This window comes from Pan troglodytes, chromosome 5 (assembly GCF_028858775.2).
Source record: "Pan troglodytes isolate AG18354 chromosome 5, NHGRI_mPanTro3-v2.0_pri, whole genome shotgun sequence".
Taxonomy (NCBI): domain Eukaryota; kingdom Metazoa; phylum Chordata; class Mammalia; order Primates; family Hominidae; genus Pan; species Pan troglodytes.
In genome coordinates, this window is record NC_072403.2 from 8854316 (window position 1) to 8875239 (window position 20924).

Here is a 20924-nt window from a genome sequence, read left to right on the forward strand (position 1 = left end):
GTGTGTGTGCTCGAGTACGTGTGTCGAGGTGTGTGCTCGAGTACGTGTGTCGAGGTTGTGTGTGTGTGCTCGAGTACGTGTCGAGGTTGCGTGTGCTTGAGTACGTGTGTCGAGGTTGTGTGTGTGTGTGCTCGAGTACGTGTGTCGAGGTGTGTGTGTCCTCGAGTACGTGTGTCAAGGTTGTGTGTGTGTGTGCTCGAGTACGTGTGTCAAGGTTGTGTGTGTGTGTGTGTGTGTGCTCGAGTACGTATGTCGGGAGGGGGATAAGAAGAACACAGCAGCAGGAGATGAGCCTTGAAACGTATGTTGAGGTCAAATCGAAAAGGCCTGTATGCAAACCTTTGAAGCCCAGAGCTGACTCCCTTCCATGATCACCTGGTTTCAGCTATAATGGGCTTGGCACTAGCCTCCCATCCTCTGCCCATCTTCTTGTTCTCAAATAATCTTGGTTCTACAGAAGAGGATGCAGAGGGGAGAAGGGGCTAGGCAACGAGAAAGGTGGCAGGTGGCCCCCTGTGTCCCCAGTATTCTCCAATTATAATAGTCAAAGATCAGGCCAATGTTCAAAAATGATTCCTGGGATCGCTGGTGCTTATCCACCCAAAGGGCCAAGAATCTGCCCCAGTGGGATATAAGCCAAGAGCGGGCAACCTCCACAGGAGAGTCCCCAGCAGCAGTGATGACCGGGATGTATTTGAATCTTACAGAAGAACCCTTGGAATCCAGCCAGTCAGCAGCTCACTGACCTCAGATAACATCATCCTGCATGCTACCTGGTGTGGGGAAAAGCAAGAGAGATCAGATTGTTACTGTGTCTGTGTAGAAAGAAGTAGACATAGGAGACTCCATTTTGTGCTGTACGAAGAAAAATTCTTCTGCCTTGAGATGTTGTTGATCTATGACCTTACCCCCAACGCCGTGCTCTCTGAAACATGTGCTGTGTCAAACTCAGGGTTAAATGGATTAAGGGCTGTGCAGGATGTGCTTTGTTAAACAGATGCTTGAAGGCAGCATGCTCCTTAAGAGTCATCACCACTCCCTCATCTCAAGTACCCAGGGACACAAACACTGCGGAAGGCCACAGGGACCTCTGCCTAGGAAAGCCAGGTATTGTCCAAGGTTTCTCCCCATGGGATAGTCTGAAATATGGCTTCATGGGAAGGGAAAGACCTGACCGTCCCCCAGCCCGACACCCGTAAAGGGTCTGTGCTGAGGAGGATTAGTATAAGAGGAAAGCATGCCTCTTGCAGTTGAGACAAGAGGAAGGCATCTGTCTCCTGCCCGTCCCTGGGCAATGGAGTGTCTCGGTATAAAACCCGATTGTACGTTCCGTCTACTGAGATAGGGAAAAACCACCTTAGGGCTGGAGGTGGGACATGCGGGCAGCAATACTGCTTTGTAAAGCATTGAGATGTTTATGTGGATGCGTATCTAAAGCACAGCACTTGATTCTTTACCTTGTCTATGATGCAAAGACCTTTGTTCACCTGTTTGTCTGCTGACCCTCTCCCCACTATTGTCTTGTGACCCTGACACATCCTCCTCTCTGAGAAACACCCAGGAATGATCAATAAATACTAAGGGAACTCAGAAGCCGGCGGGATCCTCCATATGCTGAATGCTGGTCCCCTGGGTGCCCTTATTTCTTTCTCTATACTTTGTCTCCGTGTCTTTTTCTTTTCCAAGTCTCTCGTTCCACCTAACGAGAAACACCCACAGGTGTGGAGGGGCGACACACCCCTTCAACCTGGTAGAATTTCTTTGAGCCTCATGTATTGCATTATGGAAGGGTTTTTCTGGACTGTGAGTACACGTTTAAGTAAATAAAAGCTACTCAAATTTAAAGCCTCAGTTTAATGAACAGATTTTTTATTTACAAAAACTATTCTGTCAGTAATGGGGGTTTATGAGACAGAGGGAGGTTTCAGGCTGTGCTTGGAGAGAGTGCTTAAAAGGCAGTTAAGATGGTAGTGTAGAAGCTAAAGGGGGATTGTGAACCCAGGCAGTAGCAGAGATGACTCAGAAAGGGGGCGAATGTAAGAGGCCTTGAGAGGTAACCAGTCCAGCACCCAGAGGTGAGATGGGGGAGGAGGCCCTGATGGCTGAGCCTTGTGCTGCATGCTGGCAGACGGGGTTTAAGGAGGAGACGCAGATTTGGGCGCAGGAGAATGGACATATTGAAATTGACATCAGAAGAGAGTTATCAAAAAATAAACAAGGGAGATGTAATTTAGAAGCAATATTAAAGATTAAAATTAGACCAGGCCCAGTGGCTCACACCTGTAATCCTAACACTCTGGGAGGCCAAGGCAGGTGGATCACTTGAGGTCAGGAGTTCAAGACCAGCCTGGCCAATATGGTGAAACCCCATCTCTACTAAAAATACAAAAATTAGCCAGGTGTGGTGGCATGCGCCTGTAATCCCAGCTACTCAGGAGGCTGAGGCAGGAGAATGGCTTGAACCCAGGAAATGGAGGTTGCAGTGAGCCAAGATCGCACCACTGCACTCCAGCCTGGGCAACAGAGTGAGATTCCGTCTCAAAAAAAATAATAAATAAAAATTATAATTACACAAGTGCAATTCTAAGTACATGTGATGGCAGCAGAATTGTGTGTATTCTCTACTCTTCTGTAGTTCCTCTTTTATTTTCCTTTTCATTGATTGTGAGTACTACTTACTAAAACGTGTTTTTTTTCTCCAAAGTCTGTCAGCGATTCTAAGATATATTCACTTCAATGGGAAGTGACTGGAAGTCTTGGTGAACATCGTTATCTTTGTTTAAACAAAGTGCCTGGTAATATTAAACAGCAATGCCAACTTCGAACATTGCCCTCTTACTTCCCCTAAAGAGGGGCCTCCAAATGAATCTCTAGACAGAAAATTAGGTCCTATAATGAAATGCTTTAATTGTCTAGCGCAGGGTTTCTCAACTGACGTATTGCTGATGTGTGAAGCCAGATCATTCCTTGCACTGGGGGCTGTCCTGTGCAGTGCAGGGCATTCAGCAGCATCCCTGGCCTCCACCCCCTCCATGCCAGGCACACCTACCCCTCAATGATGATAACCAAAAATGTCTCCAGACATTGCCAAATGTCCTCCAGGCCGGGGCACAGTTGCCCCCTAGGTGAGAACCATGGGTCTGGCAGATTTATTCATGCTAGGAAGCCTTGATAACAGGAGGAAAACAGAACAGAAAAAAAAAAAAAAATGAGTCTTCAGGTTTAAATCTAACCTGGCCCCAGGGAACACAAGAAAGAGCAGACAAAAAACTGAAAATGTTTCACCAGTAATTTTACAGAAGTTCTCCAGGTAACACTGTGATTTAAATGTCAAGCCACAGTGAAAATTAAGGTTGTTCCTCTATCTCCGGCCCTTCCACCAGAAGCTGGAAGAAACAGCTGCAGGGGGATCTTCAGCTGAGGTCTGTGGATGCAGTTCGAGAGGTCAGCCAGACACCACTAATGTGACTTGCACAACATTGCACAGGTGGTAACACGCCGAGACACTTCCCCAGATCACCAAAGAAACCTGAGACTCAGAAAGGTTAAGGACTGCTTCCCTAAAGCAGTGCCCACTACCTCATTTGTACATATGGTTCCCATCATCCATTTTGGGACAGTCAGAATATATTTGCCCTCTAAGCTCCAGAAGATATACATTCTCATTTGTGTTTTTTTCTTTTTTCACGTATTCATTATCATCCACTAAAAATAACCCATTTTATGGAATGTTCATTTACAGCTGCAATTCTATTTTAAACACATTTAGCAAAAGTTTAAAACAAAAAATTGAAATTGTCTTTTTGTGGAATAGAATTGTAGCTTTACCTTATCAAAAATGCAATTTTGCTGTGATTTATGGATGCTTTTGTCTAGAGAAAATAACTTCATCACTTGATTTCTCCCAGAAACACTACAGGAGATTCCCCATCCTGCACAGTTCACCTTTCTATCCATTTCTGCCATGTGCTATCATGAGGTCCTTCCTGCCACCTACAGGCCACCCCAGCTTTTACCGGCTGACGTGAAGGTATGAAAAGGCCCCTCTGTGGAAGCACAGGAGAAAAACATGCCATCATTCTCCCCATGTGATAGGTACATTTCCACCTGTCCCCATGAGCACCATGGCCATGGCAGAGATGCTCAGGGGCAAGAAAAACATATTTCATGAGTTGCTCTCATCACCCTCCTCCTTAATAAACTACTGGCAAAAGTGCCATCTGGGCAGGGCGCAGTGGCTCACGTCTGTGATCCCAGCACTTTGGGAGGCTGAGGCGGGTGGATCACTTGAGGTCAGGAGTTCAAGACCAGCCTGGCCAACATGGTGAAACCCTGTCTCTACTAAAAATACAAAAAATTAGCCAGGCGTGGTGGCACACACCTGTAATCCCAGCTACTCAGGACGCTAAGGCAGGAGAATCACTTGAATCCAGGAGGTGCAAGTTGCAGTGAGCCGAGATTGCACCACTGCACTCCAGCCTGAGTGAAAGAGTGAGACTGTCTCCAAAAAAAAAAAAAAAAAAAGTGCCATCTGCACCTGAATTTATCCACCAGGGAAGGTCTGGATCAGAAGCACATCAACCAAGCCCTCTATGGCCACCTAGTCGTCAGTCCCCAGTCAGTGAACACTGGGGTGTAGCCAGCAGAATAATGCCCCTTGCCAAAGATGTCTTACCTCCTAATCCCCAAAACCAGTGACTGTCTTACATGGCAAAAGAGATTTTGCCGATGTGATCCCTCTAGTTAAGAATCTTGAGATGCGAGACGTGCTGGTTATCTGGTATTATGTTCATTTTAAATGTTATTGTAATCAGGTTCTTCTGGCCTGTGTGCTCAGATCAAAGCCAGGTTTCCCAATGACCCGGTAGCCAATTTGCAATGCTCAAATATGCTTTATTGCCAGAGACTCACACATACCCAATCAATCGAGCAAACATTCACAATACAATTATTTTTTTCATTGTTTCTTTTCCTGTGAGTGATGGGAATGACACAATACAATTACTAAAGGCAGTAATGAGCAGAATGGCAAACCCAGGCAGTGGCTGAGAAGGCCAGCACCGCAGACACTCCTCTCACACAGAGCCTCTGGGCAGCCCGTCTCACCGGGAGGAGGCACTTTTTTTTTTCTATTATAAGTTTTAGGGTACATGTGCACAACATGCAGGTTAGTTACATATGTATACATGTGCCATGTTGGTGTGCTGCACCCAGTAACTCGTCATTTAACATTAGGTATATCTCCTAATGCTATCCCTCCCCCCTCCCCCCACCCCACAACAGTCCCCAGAGTGTGATGTTTCCTACAGGCAGGAATTCTCAAGGTGCCTCTGACAGTGTCAGTTCCTTGCTGATTTTGTGGTTTTCCCCAGGTGTGTCCGTCATCATCATCTCAGCCACCTTTTGGCTCCATTTTCTATCGGTTCCTTTTGGGTCTCAGGTGGTACATGCAACAGCAAATGTAATCTCATCTCTTATACATATGTTTATCGCCTTAAAGAAAAACAACTTTACTATGAGCTCAGGCTCAGTCTAGTACACATACGCTTACCACTTTAAGGAGTAAACAACTTCACTGTGGGCTTCATGCCACTTGAAAACCAAAAAGTATCTGAGGCAAGTCTGGATCAATTTAGAGGTTTATTTTGCCAAGGTTAAGGGCATGCCGATGACACGGCCTCAGGAGGTCCTGAGAACAGGTGCCCAAGGTCAGGACACAGCTTGGTTTTATACATTTTAGGGAGACATGAGACATCAATCAATATGTGTAAGATGTACTTTGGTTTGGAAAGGCAGGACAACTGGAAGCAGGGGCTTCCCCGTCATAGGCAAACCCAGAGATTTTCTGAATCAATAGAAAGGAATGTCTGGATGATGATAAGGGGTTGTGGACACCAAGCTTTTATCATGCAGGTGAAGCCTCCAGGCAGCAGGTGTGAGACATAATAAACCGTAAATGTTTCTTATCAGACTTAAAGAGTCTGCTCTATCAGTAATTCCAAAACGGAAGACTGCATAATGAGGCATGTCCGGCTCCCCTTCCCATCATGGCCTGAACTAGTTTGCAAGTTAGCTTTAGGCCTTTACCGAGAGGACGGGTCCATATAGAGGACTGAGGGCTTAGAATTTTATTTTTGGTTTACACACAAAACACAAGCCACTCCATTTTTAGACATTAGGATCACAAATCATTCTTATAGATCATCTGGGTGGGCTCAGTGTGATCACAGGTCCTCATGAGAGAGGGAGGAGGGCCACAGCCAGAGGAGACGTGAGGACAGAGGCAGCGGTCAGGGTGATGCGGAGCCACAAGCCATGGAACACAGGCGGCCTCTAGAAGCTGGAAAAGGCCAGGAAGCAGATTCTCCCCGGAGCCTTGAGAGGAACCAACTCAGCTGACCCGTTTTGGAGTTCTGACTTCAGAGCTGCACGGTGTAAAGCTCGGTTGTTTTCAGCCATTTGAGGTTTGAGGTAATGTGTGATGGCAGCAATAGGAAACGAATACACTGGCTTAGTCACAGAGTAGCCAATATGGGGCCTCAGCAACAGGACTGCTGCAGGGCTCACAGGCACCCTCAGAGACCAGCTGGCTGTACCCGCCCCTAGTGCAAACAGGCACCGCCCTAAGTTCTTTATGTGCCTCTCAGCTAACCCTCACTATCACACACCGAGGCCCTGCAGTAAGTACCCACCAAGATGAGGAGACTGAGTTTGTTCCCGATCTCCTAGGTGGTTGGTGTCAATGAAGTCAGGGTTGGAAACTGTGATTTGATTCCACAGCCTGCATACTTGATCATTCCATAAAATCCCCTGATTGCTGCTAGCTCCTTCCCAATTTGGTGTCACTAATATAATTTGTAACCACTGTTCTGTGAATAAAGAATATAATTCTCTGTAAATAAAAACTACTTTTTTTTTTTTTTTTTTTTTTTTGGAGACAGCCTCACTCTGTCACCCAGGCTGGAGTGCAGTGGCGCAATCTCAGCTCACTGCAACCTCTGCCTCCCGGGCTCAAGTGATTCTCCTGCCTCAGCCTCCCAAGTAGCTGTGATTACAGGCATGCGCCACCAGGCCCGGCTAATTTTTTTATCTTTAGTAGAGATGGGGTTTCAACATCTTGTTCAGGCTGGTTTTGGACTCCTGACCTCAGGTGATCCACCTGCCTCGGCCTCCCAAAGTGCTGGGATTACAGGTGTGAGCCACCGTGCCGGGCCAAAGCTACATTTCTAAAAAATAAAACTAAAAACTACATTTCTGTCACCATGTCATGTGAAACAGCTGGACAGATCTCACCAAATCTGAAGGGTCCATTTGAGATGTAAAATAAGGGCTATGTTGAAGAGACAGTTACTTTAAATCTGGGAGAGTCCACAGAGAGGTACCACTTCCCCCAGAGTTGCTGAAACTAGGCTAGGGAGCTGTCCAGGGCAGCCTTGGCATAGACATCAAATATGAAGCCCAAATCCCACGTGGAAACTTGAGTTGGAGGTGTTGATTTGGGGCCAGTCGACACATCACTTGGGGCAGGTCCAGGAGGTATGCTTCCATGTGAGAGCGGCTGGATCACCCATGTGCACCCTGGAAGGTAGAAGGAAAAGATGTGCCTGAGAGAAACTTTATTACTAAATCAAAAGTTACTACAGGTTACTATCAGTTATTATAATTGTAGCAAATTTTTATAAGTCCAACATTAATTATTTCTTTTTTTCCTAGACAGAGGCTTGCTCTGTCACCTAGACTGGACTGCAGTGGCACGATCTCGGCTCACTGCAACCTCTGCCTTCCAAGTTCAAGCAATTCTCCTGCCTCAGCCTCCCGAGTAGCTGGGACCACAGACCTGCACCACCACACCCAGCTAATTTTTGTATTTTTGGTAGAGGTGGGGTTTCGCCATGATGCCCAGGCTGGTCTCGAACCCCTGACCTCAAGTGATCCACCTGCCTTGACCTCCCAAAGTGCTAGGATTACAGGCGTGAGCCACCACACCTGGCCTAATTATATCTTTCTATTAAGCCTTACCTAATAATAGTAGAGTAGGATTCTCTTTGGCTGGGTCACTATTCAATAAAATATTAAAGTTCGTCCATGTGCCTCTGTTTCCCAAAGTCTCTTTGCTGTTACTATTGAGGACATTTTAGGAAATGAAGAGACAAATCATCCACAATCCAATAACCCTGCAAGCTATTTTTCTATATTATGTTATCCTCTCTTTTTTCATATGTGTGTATATTTTGCTCACATTTTTTAAAGCCACATAAGAAATGTATGTTTCCATTTGGAAAATTAGAAAATATGCAAAGCAAGAATTACAGAAAACTCTATGCAGAGATAAGGATCATCATGCATGTGCTGACTTTTATAAACAGGTGTATCATCCCCTGATCTTGCTTCTTCCACATCCCCAGTGGACTGCAGTGCCTCACCCTGCAGTTGTGAGGCTATACTCCCTTAAGCCTTAGCAGGGGTCTTCTGAGTCTCTCAGGGGCACGATGGGAAGGAAAAGGAGCTGAGTGGATGAGGCGGGAGATGGGAGACAATTATTTCAAAGAGTGCACCTCCACTGTCAGATGTTTTGTTTTAGCTTTCTGCTAAAATATTTTTTAAAAGGGAGTGCCTCACACTTAAAAAAGGTGTGAAGGCCATTTTTAAATACAGAACAACAAACAGGCCAATCAGTGCAAATTCTTTTACATTTCAATGAGTGAAAATGTCAGCCAAGAAAATGCCATCTAGTGATATTTGCACAACAGTACCCTACACATAATAGGTCATGATTCTAGAACAAAATGTGAAAGTTCATCCATTGTCCTCAAATAATCAAGCCTCTGGGGAGCCTTCCAGGGCAGCAGCTGCTAGAAGGTTGGTGTCTGTAGTGTCTCCAGCACAGCAGGGTCTGGTCTGTGTCCACCAGGCTGCTTCTGCCATGCTCAATCTCACCTTACTCTTGAAGGAAATAAAAGGCTAGGAAGCCAGAAGAAATACTCACACCGAGGGCACTGGCCCACCAGGGGTGGCATTAGCAAAAGAGACTCAATGAGGATGAGAAAACAGAGATGACAGAGACCCAAATAACATTTGAATTGGACTCTACCTGCAAGTGGAGCTTTACCATCCAGGTGAGGCAGTCATAAACCCAGGCTGGAGTGTGTGTGTGCATAATCATCCTGTCGGAACAGGCAAAGGAATGAACTGGAGTACCCATCAATGTTGACTCTCCATTAAACTGCTCTTAATTCCTTACAATCACGTACTTCTGGCCTCTCCTGTCTTCCCTCTTCCTCCCTCTCACTTCCTCACCTCTTTCCTTTCCAGCCTGTAGGTACTGTTCATTATCTACCCCATAGCAATGACACACACACATGCACACACACACACACAAGTGTGCCTTGGGGGTGTGTCCCAGCTCACACTGATGGTTAGGCTGACGCTGGAAGGAGACAACAGGGTGACTCTCTTCTCCGCCCCCTCAGGTTCTTCTTGGTACTCCACTCCCATTTGCACATTAAAGATTGTAAGAGAGTTGGAACTTTGGACATGGAGGGACCTCTCCCAGTAAATCTAGAAGGCATTCATTCCAACAGCATACAAAACAATACTGGTGGGTGCCCACGCCACAACACTACGGCACCATACCATTGAACTTGACATTGAAATTCCAGCCTGGGTGCAGTAGGGTGAGCCTGTAGTCCCAGCTACTCTGGAGACTGAGGCAGGAAGAGCACTTGAGTACAGGAGTTCAAATCCAGTCTGAGCAGTATAATGAGACCCTCTTCTCTAAAAAACAAATAAATACATACATTGGCATCAAACTAGTTTCCTTTTTACACATAAAAAAGCAAGGTGGCTGCACTCCTCTCTCCCCACACACGCTCCTGCTGATGAGTTTATTCCAAGAGCACCGATGCAGACCTTCCCTTCCATTTTTGTGGGGAAAGAAAATGATCTGGAACTCACGCCAGAGGGGAGGGCACATACAGGAATTCGCTGTTGGGGGTCAGCCACATGTTCACCCATAGCAGGAAGAGCCAGCTTTGGGGGAGCCAAGGTCTGCTGTTTCCTGTCAGAGGGGCAGTGGCGAGACCCTCGGGAAGCCCCAAACTTCCCAGGAACCCTCTTGGCAGGGCAGCTGGTTTCAGGCATCTGAACTCTATCTGCCGTCTGGAGAGTCATGAGTGCTTTTAAACAAATGCAGAATGCAATTACTTTGGAGTTTTAGGGAAACCATATGGATGGCCGTCTGATGTGGAAAAGCTAGGGCGCCTGTCAGCAGTCCACGGCCATAGACCTGCAGCCGCCGGGATGCAGCTGGAGAATTAGGACATGAGCTGCTGCCATGACTAGCACAGGTCAGGGGGCGGGCGGAGGTGAGGACTGCTCTGAGAGGCTCCAGCAACATTTATACCCAAGGAAGCCCAGTGGGAGTGGGGGTGTTCCACTGGAGGCACGTGGGACATCCCAACCGCCCCTGTAAGCAAGGACAGCCCAGGATATTTGAATATAAATATAGGTAGTGTCACTGGAGTTGGAACCAGAGCAACTCCATCTTGAACAGGGGATGGGTAAAATGAGGCTGGGACCTACAGGGCTGCATTCCCAGGAATTTAGGCCTTCTCAGAAGGCCAGCACAAGATACATGCCACCAAGACCCGCTGATAAAACAGGATGCAGGGCCCGGGGCAGTGGGTCACACCTGTAATCCCCGAACTTTGGGAGACCAAGGCAGGTAGATCGCTTGAGCCCAGGAGTTTGAGACCAGCCTGAACAACATAGCAAAAGCCCGTCACAACAACAATAAAAATTTAAAAATTAGCCAGGCATGGTGGCACACACCTGTAGTCCCAGCTACTCAAGAGGCCAAGGTGGGAGGATCACTTGAGCCCAGAAGGTCGAAGCTGCAGTGAGCCACGATTGTGCCACTGCACTCTAGCCTGGTGCTAGCGCGCACTCTAGTCTCAAAAAAATAAATAACAACAGGATGCAATAAAGAAGCCGGCCAAAACCCACCGAATCCAAGACGGTGACATGACTTCTGGTCCTCTTCACTGCTCATCATACGCTAATTATAATGCCTTAGTATGCTAAAAGACACTCCCGCCAGTGCCACGGCATGCCAATGCCACAGCAGGAAGTTACCCATGTCTGGAAGTTACCCTATGTGGTCTAAAAGGAAGAGGAACCCTCAGTTCTAGGAAATCCCTGCCCCCTTCCCAGGAAACTTATGAATAATCCACCCCTTGTTTAGTGTATGATCAAGAAATAACCATAAAAATAGCCAACCAGCAACCGCTGGGGCTGCTCTGCCTGTGGAGTAGCCATTCTTTATGCCTTTACTTTCTTAATAAACTTGCTTTCACTTTACTCTATGGACTCACCCTGAGTTCTTTCTTGTGCAAGACCCAAGAACCTTCTCTTAGAGTTTGTCTCAGGACCCCTTTCCAAGAACAGTAGGGCGTTGGCATGAGTGGCACTTCTAGAGACAGACCTTGGATACCATCTGCATCCCTGTGCCAGGAAGTTCTATGGAAGTGGAGGAAATTAGTTGGAGGTTATAGTGGAGACCCATGAGAAGAAATCCACCCAATTCAGGGGAATGTCCAACATTTGAAGTTGACTGGGTACCTGAGAGTGTGTGGGAGCCCGAGAGGGAAGGTTGAGGGAGGGCAGGAAAGCCCCTGGCAAAGTGAGATGTGGAGGGAGGGGCCCACTGGCCGCCACAAGGGCAGCAGGGAAGAGGCGTGTTTCCAGCTGAGAGGAGCTGCCAGTGAAGAAGGAAGATGGGAGGTGTTTTGCTTTTTTAAAAAAGCAGTAGCAACATGTCAACGAAAAGAGTCAACTTCTGTAAAATATTTGAAGAGATTTATTCTGAGCCAAATATGAGTGACCATGGCCCGTGGCACAGCCCTCGGGAGATCCTGAGAACACGTGCCCAAGGTGGTTGGGACACAGCTTGGTTTTATACATTTTAGGAAGACATGAGACATCAATCAATACATGTAAAATGTACATTGGTTTGGTCCGGAAAGGAGGGACAAGTCAAAGTGAGGGCTTCCAGGTCATAAGCAGAGCCAAAGATTTTCCAAATCAATAGAAAGGAATGTCTGGGTTAAGATAAGGGGTTGTGGAGACCAAGGTTTCAGCATGCAGGTGAGGCCTCCAGGTAGCCAGCTTCAGGGAAAATAGATTGTAAATGTTTTTTTAATCAGATTTAAAGTAAAGTGTTTCCTTTTTTTTTTTTTTTTTTTTGAGACAGAGTTTCACTCCGTTGCCCAGGCTGGAGTGCAGTGGTACGATCTTGTCACTGCAACCTCTGCCTCCCGAGTTCAAGCGATTCTCCTGCCTCAGCCTTCCAACTAGCTGGGATTACAGGCACCATGCCCAGCTAATTTCTGGATTTTTGTTTTTTTAGTAGAGATGGGGTTTCACCACGTTTGGCCAGGCTGGGTCTTGAGCTCCTGACCTCGAATGATCCACCCACCTTGGCCTTCCAAAGTGCTGGGATTACAGGTGCGAGCCACTGCGCCCGGCCAAGTAAATGTTTCTTATCAGATTTAAAGCATCTGTTCTATCAGTAATTCCAAAAGAAAGGAGGGTATAATGAGGCACGTTCCGCTCCCCCAAACCATCCTGGCGCAAACTAGTTTTTCAGGTAAACTTTGGAATGTCCTTGCCAAGAGGGGGGGTCCATTCAGATGGTTGGGAAGCTTAGAATTTTACTTTTGGTTTACAAACATGAGACGGTTGCTGTAGAAGTGGGCGGCGAGCATGGCAGGACTTCCCCTCCTCCTATCCGGTGACTCCTTGGACCACATCAACCCAGAGCAGCAAGACCCATTGCCCCTGCTACCTGGGGCCCCCATGTCATGTCTGAGCAATGACCCCATCCTCGCTGCCCAGCTGGCGGACCCTGCCAGGTTCTTACTGCGATGGCCACTCCCCAACCACCACGCCCGCAGCAACTCCAGGCTAGTGGCTCCTCCCCACCCGAGGCTCCTCCCTGCCCACAGCTCCTCTCAACCTGTGGCTTCTCCCCTCCAGCAGTTCCTCCCTGTGACCCCCCGCGCTTGCAGCTCTCCCTCCACTCCCCTGTGCCTGCCTCAGGCCTCAGTCCGCTTCCTTTCCCTAAGCTCACTTGGAGTCCTGGCTCACCCATGGTGCCCACACTTCCAAGACTCCAGCACTTGGGAGGTTCCTGCCACCAGCATCACCATCACTACTGCTACTGAAACACTAGGGGTTGAGTCTAGGTCCTGCTGTTTGCTGCACAGAAAGCCCATGACTGAGACAAGCATTGCCAAGAAAGAAAGCTTTAATTGGGTGCTGCAGCCAAGGAGATGGGAGATCCATCTCAAAACCATCTCCTGGACTGACTAAAATTAAGGGTTTATAGAGCAGGGAAAAATAGACTATGTATGGAGAACAGGAACTTGGGAGGGATAAAGAAGCAATCATGATGAACCAGAGGTTTGGCGTCTCATTGTCTGCATACAGCAATCTGGTCAGTTTCAGTCCTTTGATATCTTCTGAGAGGCCTAGGGGTCCTTTCTTGAGGAAGGAATTCAGATAAAACAAATATAAGTTTCAAGATTTGTGATCAGAGAGTCAATTTCCATGTTTATACAAAAAAAAAAACCTGTCTGTAGGACTCTTGGGTCGGTTTCAGTTCCATTTTTCTATTGATCAATTCCTCAATCCTGGGGAATCTGGCTGTCAGTTTTTCCGGCTGCTTCATGCTGAGAAGGGGCATTGTGGGCAGCTCCATACCAGGGGTGACCACGTGGCCACCCAGAAGTCAAAGGTTAACTTAATATAGAGTTTTCTTCTGAAACACAATCTTTCTCTCTCCAGGCCTCACCTCCACCAAAGACAAGTAACAGCAGGACCAACCTACATGCAAAAGAAACTTCAGTCCCATACAGGTAGGCTGATGACCCACACAAAGCGCAGCAAGAATCCTTGTCCACATAGGCTCTCCTAGATTGGACTGGCTGGAACCTCTCACAGTGCCATTTCAGTCAAAGCCCTGGGAAAACAGCCAGTTCCTCCACTGTGTCCCAGTATACAAGAAAACAGATTCCTATTGAAGTTATGCAAACAAACACATTGCCATGAATTAAGAATACTCATAAATGAACTACAAATTCTGGAGAAAGTAGGCAGAGAACAAAATATGCCTTAATTTCAGTTTACAAAAGTATAATCTACTCAATTGTTAAAGGCTATAAATAGCTCAAAAGGAAAAATGTTCTCCAGACTCTGAAGAATCAGCAATGTTTCAAACAAACAAAAAGGCCATGAAAAATTATTTCAGTCCTCTGTCAGTTCAATCCATGCAATCAACTCCTGCTCTACTTCATATTGGGTTAGTAATCTTTATGCACATCAGCCTTTCAACTAGTACCCTGGAAATATCCTCTCTAATCCAATGGCACAATCTTCAAAGTTAACAGAAACCTGCCTTCAAGAGTTCTTTTCATGAACTTCTCCAAAGAAGAAAACCCTGGACTATAGCTGATTAGAAGTCACTTTTTGAGAAGGATCAAAGCAAAACAACAATTGTGAATGACGAAAGTCTTAGGACAGCTGTAAAGATACAGTTGTCAATGACAGTGGGTTATATCTATGGCATACAACAATTTAACATAATAATCATAATTACTACTGACAATATATACTAAGACATATCCGAATTTGAGGAATCTTATACAATCCTGGGGCACATATTAACGACATATCTATATAAATATAACCCAAAGGAAGCTAAACACCACCTCAGATTTGACAGTGCTTTCTGAATAATTCTAACATAACAAATAAGCCTAAATTGTCTCTCTTGGGCTTCAGGGAATTTAATATTCAAAAAAGTTAGTTTGAGGTCAAAAAGACTGAATTTAGAACTTGAAATTTTGCTCTTAGAAAGTTTGCCAAATATCAGTGTTAAGATACTTGATATCACAAAATAGAACCACAGGTCACTATAAAATAGTCATTTATTTAGCCAAAATGATAAAACAAAAACATTTACCTTTTGATAGAGAGGAGATTCAGCTTCCCAAACAATAAAACCTAATAAACACAGCATGAGGCCAACGAAATCTGTCTCTCCCCCTCCATTTTTTCGCTTTAGTTTACAAAAAAGGTATACAAAAATCTTTTATCTCTTACTAATATTACACAAATATTTTGTTCAAAAGAGAAAATCAGAATTTTACCTCTGTATGGTGTATTATTAAAGTTAAAGCTAATTTTGATAAAACCTTACAAACAAATCTAATTTTAATCATAAGGTAAGATTACCATATACTTTTTATAATCGTTTATGATTTTCTGTTAAAGAACAGATCAATGCTTCAAGAAACCCTGTTATTCAGACATATGGGCCTAGACGCTAGCCTTGCACCAGTGCACTTTTGATATTAATGTTTAATTTACAGAACTAATGTTATCCCTCAAAATTGGCCCTTACAGTCTCATAGGCCCACCTCTTCTGCAATAGTCCCTGGGCCTAGAGGGTTGAATAGTTTTAATTTCTGGCCCTGTGTCTCACAAAAGCGGTTCATTTTGATTGTCACCTTCTCCCAGATCTGAGGGTCTGAAGATGAGCCTTTGACAGGTATCAGTGCTCAAAATTTAGCAGGGGTTGGTGTCTTTTTCAGACCCAGGAGTCAAAGACCTGTAACTTAACAGCAGAAGGATTAGTTAAAGGGATATTATTTAGGCTACAGAAAGTTCCATCATTCTAACATGTCACAAGTTAAAATATTGTGATTTGGCATTCGGTAGTTGCTGCCTGCACACTCCAAACCACTGTATTAAAGTATTTAGGTTACTCATTGCGAGTATCTAGTTGCTAGCGTTCTGGTGACAGAACTGTGACCCAAAGCATCCAAAAGTGATGGGGCCTTTACCAAACATATCAAAACAAAACAACTAGCTTTTCTCTCCATCATTAAAAAATGGTAAATGCAAATATCGGTTTTAGAAATTCAATGAGGATAAATAAGCTCCTTTCACTTAAATAGTATACAACAGAGCAAAGACGAGGTAAGAACAAGCACACAGTAATTTCTTTTCAGCTATGTTTAAAGAACATCATCCCATATTTCCAAGATTAGTTCCTAGATACAGTACTGAGAACCAATTAAGTAACTTTCACCACTAAAATCTTCAAACCAGCGCAACACTTGTACATATTTTTTTCATGTACACATATGAAAGCCCATCAGTGATTAACGGCTTGAGATTAAAAATCACTAGAAAGTCTCACATTCTTTATTACTACTTAATCCAAGTGAATGTCAACACAACAAAATAATGGCCAACACAACTAAATTTTAATAATGGTCAACACAACTAAATTAGCTTCAGAATAATCCTAAGCAATACAATTTCATTAAGGATACAGCCAATCTTTCCTGAACATTAAAATGTTGTACTCATATCACCGTGTTTCCTCACTACCTAAAGGAAAGATCTTGAAACCAACTGAAATTATTGACTGAATTGAATTACCTTGGAAATAAACACCATTTAAACATTTTCATTCTCACCCACTTCTTCAAGTAACAAAATAAATAATGTGCTATTTCTGCTCAGAACTTCCAAAAATTAGTCTTTTATTTTTTTCCTAGGTGCCTTAAAGGTCTTGTAGCTCTCCCCATCATCAAGCAAAACCAACCAAAATTTAAATGGCTGATGTCCTTTATCAATTTTTGGATGCCTGACAAAGGGGCTTAAAAATTTTAGATAAATAAAACAAATGATGAATTGCTGGAAATGCATAGGAAACAAAATGACTATCTATAGAACAAAATAAAAGACTTCCACTGGAAACTTAAAAACATCAATGGTTTTATATATGCATATATATGTAAAACCCAAAGGAGAACAAACAGCAAATAAATGAAAATTAGAAGCAAAAGGAAATAAACAGGAAACCAACCCCAATTGTTCTCCTACTCAGTTTACCTTAGAGGCTAAAGTGTTAACCAGCATCTTAAAGAAACACATAATGGATATTTTGTTCCTGATATACAATTCAATGTACTTAAGTCTATCGATAACATGATATATTTTGTGCAATTAAGACATTCACTTTGGGTATGTGACCAGTAATTACTTTGGTGCTAGTACTATCTATGCAGAATTGCAAATATAGTGTGAAGCAGTGCAAACGTGTGTGAAATTTCGCTCCATGGTAATCTGGCTTCATACTTAACTACATTTAAAAAGAATTGCCAAACTGGCAATGTATTTCTTTATAATATTTCTTATTCTACCTTTATCAAGACTAAGAGCTTTAACTATGAACAATGTCAATTAGCCAAATGTCTTCAATTTTCTATCAGGTTTTAAATATTTTATTATCTAAACTTTCTCAACTTTCTATTTTTTTTTTTTTTTGGTATGTGCATGAAGACAGACACAGAGAAACAGAAAAAATTACATATGATTTACACAGACCATCTATCACATGCTTGGATTTTCTGTTTTGTCCTAAATTTTCTCTCTGTTTTTTAATAATTAGTCATTTTACTTTAGGACAAAAATTCACCATACAATATCCTTTCTCATACAAAATTATTATTTTTCTTTATAACCTTCCTTAACAAAAATACATCTTCACATACATAACTTTCTTCCCATCTCTCTTCCCTACTTACTCGCTTTTCATAAATAACCTTTTCAAGTCCATAATTTGAATTAACCTTTAGATAAGTTCTAAATCAGACAAAATTATTCTTTATCTCACATCTTCTTTGGCACTTTTTATATACAGAATTATATATTAACTATAATTCCTATCCTCAGTAACCTTAAATTTTAGTGAAAACCTAGGAAGCAAGAAGTCCTGAGCTGCCTATCAGACATTAGCATTTTATAGATGAGAACCATTTGACAATTTGAAGGGGGCCACCAGCACCCGCCTCTGAGTTCCCTCAGTATTTACTGATCATTATTTTTACTATCTTAGCCAGCGGAGTGTAGCAGGGCAACACGTGGGGAGAAGGTCAGCAGGGAAACATGTGAGCAAAGGAATCTGTATCATGAATAAGTTCAAGGAAAGGTACTGTGCCTGGATGTGCACGCAGGCCAGATTTATCTTTCACTTTACATAAACATCTCAGTGTAGCAAAGAGTAACAGAGCAGCATTGTTGCCAGCTTATCTTGCCTCTAGCCACAGGGTGGTTTTCTCCTATCTCAGAATCGAACGAATGGGAATGGTCGGCTTTACACTGAGACATTCCATTCCCAGGGAGGAGCAGGAGCCTTCCTCTTATCTCAACTGCAAAGAGGCCTCCCTCTTTCACTACTCCTCCTCAGCACAGACCCTTTACCGGTGTGGGCCTGGGGGATGGTAAGGTCTTTCCTCTCCAACGAGGCCATATCTCAGGCTGTCTCAGAGGGGGGAAACCCAGGCTTTCTTGGGCAGTGGTCCCTGCAGCTTTCTGCAGTGCATTGTGTCCCTGGTTAATCGAGAATGGAGAATGGCGATGACTTTTACCAAGCATACTGCCTGCAAACATGTTGTTCACAAGGCACATCCCACAGAGCCCTAAATCCATTAAATTTTGATTCAATACAGCACATGTTTCTGTGAGCACAGGGTTGGGGCTAAAGTTACAGGTTAACAGCATCTCAAAGCAGAAACAATTTTTCTTAGTACAGATCAAGATGGAGTTTCTTATGTCTTCCTTTTCTACATAGACACAGTAACAATCTGATCTCTCTTTCTTTTCCCCACAACAATTTTTAGAAACATGTTTCCCCATATCATAACCTCTTCCTAACTGGAAATGTCCCAGACATCCAATGAGCATCAAAAATAATTTTAAGATTTTAAATTACAAAAAAAGATCACTTACATTTATCCCATATACATGTACTCAGTTATTTCATTTTAAACAGTTTACCTAGATTACTTCTGAAAACTGAGATATTAGACACAGCTAGTCATCATTTAAAGTTAGTAATTTCCTTGCAAATAATTTTTTTAATAGCCAGTGAACATCAGGTGCTCACACAAGTAAGAACCTTAAAGTTGAATATTTGGATATTTTTGCCAATAACTCAGAAGATTTAGCTAACAACATTAAATTAGTCTTATTTATCAAAAAAGGCACACAAACCAAGATCATTTCATTTTGGCTGGGTTTATGGTTTTATAACCCTCTATATCAAACTGTGACACCTCAAAACATCTAGCAGAGACAAACATAAAACCCAGGCAGAAATGTATGCTGACAATTCTGAAGACATTTTAAAGCCAGCTTGTTTAGTAAAGATTTTTTTAAGTCACATAAACTTGAAAAAATACTTTGGATTTACTTATGAGAGCTCTTTCATTTATAAGCCAATTTGGTAGATACAACATATAATAAATGTACATACATAAACACATCTAGACATATATATATACACAAACATATAAACAAAAATCCAATAGCTTTTACCTCAGAACTCTAGTCATGAGATAGCAAAATAAACTCACTGGTTTCCATGGCTACACTTTTTTTCCTGGATAGGTGTTGTGGGAAGTCAGGGACCCCAAACGGAGGGACCGGCTGAAGCCATGACAGAAGAATGTGGATTGTGAAGATTTTATGGACATTTATTAGTTCCCCAAATTAATACTTTTGTAATTTCTTATGCCTGTCTTTATTGCAATCTCTAAACATAAATTGTAAAGATTTCATGGACACTTATCACTTCCCCAATCAATACCCTTGTGATTTCCTATGCCTGTCTTTAATTTAATCTCTTAATCCTGTCAGTTGAGGAGTATGTATATCGTCTCAGGACCCTGTAATAATTGCGTTAACTACACAAATTGTACAGCATGTGTGTTTGAGCAATATGAAATGTGGGCATCCTGAAAAAAGAACAGGATAACAGCAATTGTTCAGGGAATAAGAGAGAGAACCTTAAACTCTGACCACTGGTGAGCCGGGCAGAACAGAGCCATATTTCTCTTCTTTCAAAAGCAAATGGGAGAAATATCACTGAATTCTTTTTCTCAGCATGGAACGTCCCTGAGAAAGAGAATGCGCACCTAGGGGTAGGTCTCTGAGCTGGCCCCCCCGCCGGGGCGTACCTGTCTCTTATGGTTGAGACTGCAGGGGTGAAATAAACTGCAGTCTCCCATAGCGTTCCCAGGCTTATTAGGAAGAGGAAATTCCCGCCTAATAAATTTTGGTCAGACTGGTTGATCTCAAAACCCTGTCTCCTGATAAGATGTTATCCATGACAATGGTGCCCGAAACTTCATTAGCTATTTTAATTTCGCCTCCGAGCTGTGGTCCTGTGATCTCGCCCTGCCTCCAGTTGCCTTGTGATATTCTATTGCCCTGTTAAGTACTTGATGTCTGTCACCCACACCTATTCGCACACTCCTTCCCCTTTTGAAAATCCCTAATAAAAACTTGCTGGTTTTTGTGGCTTGTGGGGCATCACGGATCCTACCAACGTGTGATGTCTCCCCCGGACGCCCAGCTTTAAAATTTCTCTCTTTTGTACTCTGTCCCTTTATTTCTCAAGCCGGTCGACGCTTAGGAAAATAGAAAAGAACCTGTGTGATTTTCGGGGCAGGTCCCCCGAAAGATAGGTAATCCAATGAAGGCTGTGAACCAAAATTTTGAGTAAAGCAATTTTCATGGCAGTTTGATTTTTAAACGCCAAAACCTCCTCAGACTTCAAAGAACAGTGGGGGCAAACAGCCCCACAGAAGAACATCACCTGAAACCTGCTAACCAGGCCTAACCCTGCTTAGAACAGCAACATAAATGCCTGGATACAGGGACCTCCATCCCACTTTCTCAATCAACAGCAAATTCCAGATTCCAAAGAATATTGGGGCTAAACAGTATTACAAAAGAATATCAGTTTATCAAATTCAGGTTTCCCATGACTGTATCGACACACGCCA

The 20924-nt window shown here is 43.7% G+C and overlaps 1 long non-coding RNA gene across 1 annotated transcript; it reads left to right on the forward strand.

Annotated features, from left to right (window-relative positions):
- Positions 1–8856: 8856 nt before the first annotated feature.
- On the forward strand, positions 8857–16605 carry LOC107975028 (uncharacterized). The gene is made up of 2 exons (XR_001718203.4): positions 8857–9116; positions 13846–16605. It is a non-coding gene; the product is annotated as an uncharacterized LOC107975028 (long non-coding RNA).
- The last annotated feature ends 4319 nt before the right edge of the window (positions 16606–20924 follow it).